The sequence below is a fragment of the Apium graveolens genome, chromosome 7 (assembly GCF_009905375.1).
Source record: "Apium graveolens cultivar Ventura chromosome 7, ASM990537v1, whole genome shotgun sequence".
NCBI lineage: Eukaryota > Viridiplantae > Streptophyta > Magnoliopsida > Apiales > Apiaceae > Apium > Apium graveolens.
Window position 1 is genome coordinate 65,296,547 of NC_133653.1, and position 10,191 is coordinate 65,306,737.

Sequence of the window (10,191 nt, forward strand, 5' to 3'; positions counted from 1 at the left end):
AAGATTTAGGGCAAACCCTGAATGTGATAGTCAGGGAGGTAGCCATCAAGAAAGAAAGAACCCATAACATAATTAAATGGAAAACAAGGATTTTAACGTATAAGATAACCCTGATTGTGGGAGAAGGATGAAACATTTCATACTGAGAAAACAGAAGTCGAGCAAGATAGGGAGAACTGGGATGGTACTCCTATGGGGCAATTCATGGACCTGCCTAAACAAAAATTATACTTTAATTCCCAAACACCACCCTGAGGAAACAATGCGGTGGGAAATTCTTTCAGGACCTTTAAGTCACTAAGCTCTCAAAGTTCCAAGGAACAAGCTGACCTAGCCGAGGCAAGAGCCTGGCTAAAAGAAATAGAGGAATGATTTTATATTCTAAATGATTGATGAAGCACAAAAGACTGTTTTTGTCACTTACCTTCCTAAGAGAGAGGCCACCCGCTGGTGAAAGGCGAAGAAAGACACGGGGCCAGAGGTTATAATAAACCGATTAAAGTTCAGTCAATTATTTTCAGGAAAGTACTTCCCAAGGTTATAGAGATAGTGTAAAAGCTTTGGAGCCAGAACAAAGGTGGACAAGTATGATGAATCATGAATCTAGGTTATGAAAATCGTCAAGGTTCGTCTGAAGGACACGAATCCAGAATGACGGGATGTTTGAAATCAATGCTTATGTGGTGTTGGTTCATGAAATGGTTGTAATAGAAACGAAAATAGAAGACTGAAAGGGGAAGGAGTATAAAGGGATATTAAGGAAATAGAGTTGAGAAGTGATAAGGGAGTTGGGTATGGGAAATCGTAAGAAATCCTTGCAATAAATATAGAGAAGTATGTCATCATCAGCGCGATGGTGACTGATCATGAGATAAATTCAAGGTTGAAGGAGTAAGCGATACGTATAATTAATCCCCTTTAAGTTGAGAGTATTCGATGAAACTTTGAGATAGACCGATGGATTAATAAGGAAACATAGATGAGCTGAGGAGACAGGATAACAAGATATTAGGAAAATGGGATGAAGGAAGTGACCTTCAAGAATGGGAAGTGTATGTAAGACCTGTGACTTGATGCCTAAAAAGGGAGACACCATGTAATAACCCCAAAATTTTTGAACTTTTAATAACCCTTATGAATAGTGTTTTGCTGATTATGCTGAATAAGAAAACTTTCCATGCCACACTATGTAGGGGTTCTTCTATTGTTATTCTGAGATTTTATTATTACTTTACATGGGATATAAGTGTATGTAAAGATCGTCAGAATCCAAATCCGAACACTTTAATTTTTCCCGAAAATCCACCAGAATTCGAAAGAATTGAGTATAGGGTAACAGGATAAAAAGGATTTAAATTCAAGGATTATAGGAGAGGATCATAAAAGGAATATAATGTATTAAGAAAGGTTAAGGAAACCCAAGTAATAAGATCCCGGGTGTGATCCCTCAAACGATAAACGAAAATGAAAGTTAAGCGAACCGTATAACAGATCAGCGGTCATTAGCCAAGTAATTAGAAGCTAATCAAAGAGGTTAGTGAGGATGATGTCATCAAACCAATAAGAGGAGGACAAGTGGGGGAGGATGACATAACAAGGTGACATAAGCATGACATAAGGGAAGGAAGTGTGGTTGATTTATAACCACACAATTTTTCATGGTTAAAACAAAACAAAAATCAACCAACCAAGGCAAATCAAAACAAATCACAAAAACACAAAAGCTCTTCCCTTTTCTTCAAAGAAAGCTCTCGGCTTTTTCCTTATTTCAAGAGAAGAATTTTCAAAAATCAAGATCCAACCATTGTTAAATCACAAGGTAATTATCCAAGGTCCCTTATGATTAGTTATGGCTATCCTAGAAGTTTGAGCCTCCAATTCTTTATGATTCTCATCCAATAAATCAATGAAGAAGATAATGAATAGTGTTTTCAAGATTTCTAACTTGGTTTTCTTTGTTTTTCCTTTATGATCCAAGCATTCCTAAGCTATCTCAAGGCTTCTTAAGGCTTCCAGGCTACTCTAATCACTTTAAGGAAGGTATAACATCTCCAAACCCTAACCATACTTTGAATATTAGGATGGTTTTGATTGTTATGGTAAAAGAGAAGCTTGATGCTTGTATGTTTAGAGTTTGGGTTGGAGTTGTAGTAATTTGGATGTTGAAATCTTGTTAATTAGTTAAAGAACTTAAGTAAACTTTTAGTTCATGATTGGGAAGTAGTATAAGTTGATAATATTGAGTTGTTGGGGCTGTTATGGTGAAGTATGGATGGAGTTTGGTTGTAATGTTGATTGTGGGTTGATTTGGAGTGGTATAAATTTGGGTAATCGCGTAAACATAGCCGTCGTAATGCCCGATTTATCGTAGACTGTTTTTGTTCTTAACATCAGAACTCTTGAACTCACTGTTAGGTTTTGACCATTGCCATGTTTAGATAGTTCATGTTATGAGCTTCATTTTGATATGTGGTTCGTTTGAATCCGATGAACGGTTTAGGAGAAACGACCGTTTTAAGTAACGGCGTTTCGCGAACGAACCATTACCCCTCGCCTTACTTTGAAACCTTGGTTAAGGACTTTAAATGACTAATTGGGGTATGAAACAATTATGATAAGTGGATTAGGCAGTTGGTAAGGTACTCGTGAAAGAATCGCCTTAAAACTCGTAATGGTTAATTTATTAAAAATGGTGGAGCCGAGGGTACTCGCGCGACTTAAGAGAATCAGTAAGCGCAAAACGAGCGTTAGAGTCTAAATTGGTTAAAGTATAGATTGATAAGTGACTTTGGTTTAATTCCAACTTATATGTTGTTTATAGGTTACCAGACTCATCCCAAGCCATTTGTAACCCCAAGTCGCTCAGGCAAGTTTTCTACCCGTTATACTGTTGTTGTGATGTATACATATGTATATGCATTATCTTGTGATGGATGCATAATGGTTAATTAGCAAATTCTTGCGATATATTGTAGCATGTGATATGGTATATATGCATGCCTGTTTCGTATTCTTGATACATAAATCTGTTGATTTAGTTGATAATACCTATGCTAGAGATAAGCGGTAATTGGCATATACCCTTAGTATAGGGGACCCAAAGGTGAACTTTTTCTAAAACCGGGAGTCGAGGCTCCCGAGTATAATATATATATATATATTTATATATATATATATGAATAGTTTTCAAAACTATGAATCGAATAAGGTTTATTCGATAACTTTATTTTATTATTGAATATTATTTTGAATATTCATTTGAGGGCTTATGACTCCGTTTATTTTATTAATGAATATTATTTTGAATATTCCTTCGAGGACTTATGACTTCGATTATTTACTAAATAATATTCTTTATTTTATTAAAGAATAATGTGTCGATAATCAAACTTACTTTTGATTATTCAAATAAAGATATTACTTTCGTATAAGTACATCTTTGATTATTTAAGATTCATTTCAAGTATAAGTTTTATAACTTCTACTTCAATTATTTTTATAAAGATTATTCTTTATGGGAATATTATTTAAATAATAATATTCAGATATTTTCTAATATATTGGGACTGATTTATTTTATTAAATCAGCATTACTCCAAACATTCTTAAAAATGTTTTGTGATTCTTCAAAATGATTTTAAAAGATAGAGCGGATCCCAAAACTCATTTTATATTTAAGATCCTCCTTTCGAAGGGGATTTAAATACTCGCTCAAAACCTGAGGGATCCGGCTCTGTGGTGTGTTTTATATTCGCAACAAGGTTGCTGTCTTGATAAAAGAGTTTTTGATTACTTACCCAATACTCGGGAAGTAAAATTCTTGGAACAAGTTAATCTATTAACAGGCATCGCCTGGGAAATATCGGTTAGTTTCCCTTTCCAACTAGATACGACTTCTTGGTGGAGCCGTATCAACAAGTTTCTACTTGGGGAAAGTGGGGACGAGCTTTCCATTTCAGAGTAATGGATTTCATCTGAACTAGGAGTGGCGTAAGTGGTCGAGTGGCGCCGGCCCAGCCTTATTATATTGGCCCAAATGGCTTGGAAGTTCCGCTAAGACGGTACATTCCTTAGGAGTCCAGTGTTCGGTTGACAAGTAAATCCGACAGGTTCTCCTCTACATGTAGAAAATGATGGGGTTGCACTACTACGACTGATCATCGTAAGTGGTCTTCCTGGCGCGACAAAACTCCCGTAATGAGTTCATCATCCAATTGGATATTTCTGCAACACTACCCAGAGCACTTCGATAGGAAGGCCACAGTTGGGTGATTGTGGAGTGTTGGCAGGGAACAGTTTTCAAAATGATGTTTACATCAAATGAAGTATCTCGTAACTTCATTTTATTTTGATGATATTTTAAAGATTGATTCTATACAAGTTTTGTCTTATAGCTTAATCTATGGGATGAACTATTTATACATTGAACGGTGGTAGTTCAAGTAGTATTCGGAAATGATATAAGTATATTGGAGTATCTTGTAACTTCATCTTTTAAACTTATATCTAGTTAATGATTGTCTTATGAATGACAAAGGTTTCAGGAAAACGTTGAGACAAGGTCAGATATATTAGATCACCTTGCAACGATATTTTTATACAGTTATAAACTGGAACTCTGTGTATATTATACATATCAGAGGATTTCAAAGATTGTGAAAAGTATATATGTATATATACTGAATATTTTGCGACTTGGTCGCGTTAAGATATCAGCTTGGTTCATTTCCTCTTGACCAAGACTTTCTTGAGTACTATGAGAATGCTCATATATTGTTAATCATTATACATATTATTTTGGTGGGCTTGTTGCTCACCCTTGCTTTCTTCTTTCATCACACAACAACAGATAGAAAAGATGAACATGACCAAGCTCCCGATTCGCAAGCGGTTAGGAAACGTTCCGCGGTTTCCTGTAGGCGTTGATGCCGTTATAGCCGAGGTAGGATCTACCAATAGGCTAGGCTTTCAACTTCTGATGTACCAGATTTATGTATATTTATGAATTGTAATAATGGCAAAGAAATGTAAATTTATTTAGAAACCCTTTTAAGGTATAATGGCTCATAATTGTGGAATAAAACGACTTGTGTTATTTTTGGTATTCATCTCTGTGACTATAACTTGTGGTGTGTGTGTGTATATTGTGGGGTCACAGTATGCAGTAGTTGGTTGATTATTAAGATTAAGTATTATTAAGGGAAATGGAACTCGTGACAACCCGGATCCCTGACCCCGTATTTGGGGGTGTTACAGAAATGGTATCAGAGCTAAGCGTTATAAACCTCAGAGATGATGTGACGTTAAGATAATAAGTTCACTCAGATAATAAGAACTCTTGCCAAGTTCATAGTCGGGCTACCTAACGTAGTACTGACAGTTAAAACCCTTACGGGAACCCTTATAAATATTATGATAGTAACATAGTTCGTTCTCGTGTAGGGCAGCGGGGCACCGAACCCTGAGGTTCAGGAGCATCAGTATGAGGATGTTTTATTACATGTTGGAGATCAAATTGTGAATCCGATATAGTACCCTAACGAGGGACCGGATGAGATTCATATTGAGAATGTTGCAGTTGAGGATGTTATCCCAGAAGGGATTGTTGCTGAGGAGGATCTCGTGGAGGATCCTGACGAGAATGAAGAGAGGACCGTTGAGGAATTGATGACCGTAGTCAGGGTGACTACCAGAGCAAGAATGGCCGCGAGGGTGGCACTAGAGGATGAAGAGTTACCAAGGACACAAAGGTTAATGAGGGCAGAAGGAGTGGGGCCTTCCACGACACCAATTATACCAGTATCAGACCCTCTTCCCGAGGTTCCTGAAGACATCCATGAGCTTCCACCAATTCCTGTTTCCTCCCCTGTACAGAGCCCATCACCTATTGAGGAAATGCCACCTTTATCTCATGCACCATTGTCACCTGATACCGTGCTTTCTTATCCATTTGGATCCCCTGGGCCTGCACCACCTACACCCCATGGACTGCTAGATGCAACCACTCAGGCTTCTCTTATCGCCGATTATTACATGACTTTGGGTGGCCTGTCTGAGGCCCGTAATGTTAGGAGTGATCTGTTGGGTCGACTTACTGCACCGAGGATTGAGGGCGGAGTACTTCCGACAGGATTAGCGTATAGCATGGAAAGGATTGAGGCTACCACCCGTGTTACAGCTAGAGGCCATCTTGAGGGTCAGATTGATCCAGCTCTACTTGCAACTATCTTAGACCTCATCACCTCTGTGATGGAGCAGGTTAGGGATGTCGTGCGTGCCCGTATTTCTTGATCCATGGTAGTGTACAGAGCCAGAGCGATCAGACAAGGGTTTCATGTAGCACCGCTTTTGGAGGATTAGCCTAAGTTATGAATGATTAGTTTTAATGACTAGATGATTATCTATGGTAGTACTTTTGGGATAGAAGCGATCAGATCAAATGATGTAATTCTCTTTAATGTGTTCAGTTGTTGTACCCTCGAACAAATGGTTATGTATATATTCGTTAATTTTAGTTCAAATCAGTTTGTTTGTGATAAGATCATATTGTTAATTGCACTATTAACACTGAAGAGAGTGTCATGAAGTTTATAGAACTTGAGAATTCATAATTTGCAATCATGCAAGGACTGCACGAGGGAAAGACTTAAGCAAAGTAAAAAAGACAAATATCCAGATTTTCACAAAAATTTTCCAAGTATTATGCCCCCACAAGGAATAAGATTAGGGGCAAACCTTGAATGTGATAATCAGGGAGGTCGCAATTAAGATATAAGGAACCCAGAACATAATGAAGTGGAAAATGAGGATTTAAAACATGTAGGATGACCCCAATTATGGGAGAAGGTTGGAACATTTCATACTGAGAAAACAGAAGTTGAACAAGATAGGGAGAATCAGGATGGTACTCCTATTGGGCAATTCATGGACCTGCCTAAACAGAACTTAGACCATTATCCCCAACCACCACCCTGAGGAAACAATGCGGCGAGAAATTCTTTCAAGACCTTTAAGTCACTAAGCTCTCAGAGTTCCCAGGAACAAGCGAACCCAGTAGAGGCGAGAGCCTGGCTAGAAGAAATACAGGAATCATTTGAGATTCTAAATGATTGTTTCTGTCACTTACCCTCCTAAGAGAGAGACCACCCACTGGTGAAAGACCAAGAAAGACACGGAGCAAGAGGTTATGATAAACTGATTAAAGTTCAGTCAATTATTTTCGAGAAAGTAAATCCCAAGGTTAGGGAGATAGTGTAAAAGCTTTAAAAGCCAGAACAAAGGCAGGCGAGTATGATGAATTATGAATCTAAGTTGTAAAAGTTGTCAAGATTCGTTCTGAGGACACGAATCCAGAATGACGGGATGTTTGAAATCAATGCTTATGTTGTGTTGGTTCGTGAAATAATGATAAGAGAAAGGAAAATAAAAAGAAACTGAAGTGGAAAGGAATATAAAGGCAATAGAGTTTGAGGAATGATAAGGGAGTTGGGTATGAGGAAACCCTAAAGAATCATAGTAATAGAAATAGAAAAGTATGTAATTGTCAGGATGAGGGTGATTCACCATGAGTTAAATTGACGGCTGAAGGCATAAGAGATACATATATTTTATCCCCTGTAAGTTGGGAGGATTCAAGGAAACCTTGAGATAGTTCGAAGGATAAATTATGAGACGCGGATAGACTGAGGAGACAAGAAAGTAAGAAATTAGGAAAATTGGATGAAGGAAGTGACCTTCAAGAATTTGAAGTGTAAGACCGGTGGCATGATACCCAAAAAGGGAGACGCCGGGTATGAAAGATATCCCAACATTGAGATGACTGTTGAGATAAACAACAAAAGAAAATGAGGATTTATTAAGAAGATGTTCACGTTGAACACGACCAATATCTTCCAGAACATCCATGTTATCATTACCAAATCAGGAACGAAAAGCGGATGACCATTGTTATCTTTTGGAGGCCATATGGATTGACCTCAATTTGAATAAGGATAGAACATCGGTAACTTAAAATGAATCCTAGGGGATTGCATAAAGGTTGGCAATTCACCCTTAATAGGGATAGTAGGAGTTTTGACAGTATGAATTGGAAAGGATTAAGGTAATAACAACCTGTAAGAATCAGTGGACAAATTTTTAGAAGTACATAGACAATGGTTCTAGTATTAGTAAATGGTATCTTAATATGCCCTGTATCTAGGGAATACAGGAGGAATGATTCAAAGATAACCTTAGAAGTTTTACAAGGAGAAAGGTAATATTCAAAATTCTCAAGAATAGAAATGTTGATAAAGGAAATATGACGTAATTATAATGATGCCAAGTGGGGCACGTGTTAAACCACGAGAAAGTTTGGATCGAACCAGTAAAGGTCGAAATTGTTTAGGGCAATTAGGGCCTAAGATAAAAGATGTTCTAAGTATGATTGAGAGTCAGTCGTGACAGTGATTAACCTCTAAAGACTGAGGCAATAACTTATGGAAAAAAAATGGTGATATTTTTTATTTACTCATCAGATTTTAAGGAAAACATCTTCACATAAACAGTGATTGAAATAAGGTAGAAAATTTATTTGGAGGTGGTTAAAATGACATTGACTGTAAGGAAATTTTACTAGCAGGAAAGGCCAAAGAGGTGGCCGACACTTTAAAGGTAAGAGGATAATTATAGGCGCTTGTGCCAAAGGAATACAGTGATGATGGTTAAAGCTGTGAAGGTTTATTATGGTTTGGAAGATTGACATTCCTTCTGATGACTGTGCAATACCCAACCGTAATAGTAGTTGGTAAAGGTTTAATTCGTGTAATCTCCATGAGCGGGCTATCTATCTCAGAAGGTACTATCTTGAGATAAGCCAGGACCATGTTTAAAAAGGACTAAGCAAAACTTTGAGTTAAGTCTTCTATTGAAGGCATATGATTAAGAATGGTATTAACCTGCTATCGTTTCTTTGATTGAAACCCTTCTGCAATTTTATCTGCTTCATGTCATGTATGTACATCAGGATCTAGAGTGTTCTTCATGAATCATGAACGGTAATTATGTTACCTCCTTAGGAGAATTCTATACGACATGTATGGACTCCGTATGGTTAGATATTAAGATTTCATGGAAAGTGAATTACGACAGTAGGTCATTGGTGGACCATAGTAATGCAGCAATGATTCTGCGAGTAATAAGTCGATTACAACCGTGAGAGTTGTATTAGAATGGATGTTGAGATTGAGTACCACTAATCGGGTCGTGGTGGTGTATAAGTTATCATTGATAGACTAATTAAGTAGATTATCTACCTATTGAATACTTATTCCTTCTTATCAATAGAGAGTTTACTATATGAAGAAGGTTACGGAATAGCAATGGATTCTGGTAACTATGATGTCTAGAATGAAATCCCTTATTCGAGTTTCGATGACGAGGGAGTTTCAAAAGTGATTGAGTATAAGCTCGAGGAAGAGCATGAATCCATAGAATAATGGATGGAATAGCAAAAATATTTAAGCATGCGAAATGCGATGCGATAATACTTGATGTTGATATATATACACATATGTTTTGTTCTCCTATGACAAACCTCTATAGTTCAGAGGTAGATTCCAAGCCAGATATTTATGGCAATAAACTTTTTACGTATATACAATTCTCTTCAGTTCGCTCTTTTCTCTTCTTTTCATTTCATATAAGCTGAGAAGAACAACCCTTCCAGAAGGGGAGGTATTGCCGAATGACTATCTATATGTGTGATAGAAGCCTAGTAGGATACCACATGTTGTTTAATTGCTTGTCAAGTATTAAGGGTTGACCACCTTATGTACTAACTATGCAATAGAACAAATGTTCATGATCATAGTGATCTCTCAACACATTCCTTTACTCTTATATGATTGATCAAATTTTGGAAAATAGAAACAGCTGAAAAAGGAATAGTAAAGTTATGGTGGTATTCAGAATGGAAACACATTCGTGATACTAAGGTTGACGTGGTTATTAAAAGGTTATAGAACGCTAACGAGCAAAAGTATAACCAGTATAATATTAGGAACGGAAGGTAGTAGCGATTACGAACTGGAAAAGAATGGGTATTGAGAAGCAAAAGCTCTAATGCTAAAAGCTATAATGGAAGTCTGTGCAATAGACTTGAAAGAATTTGGAATGATCACTTAACGCGGGTTAAGTTATCTCACGATAATC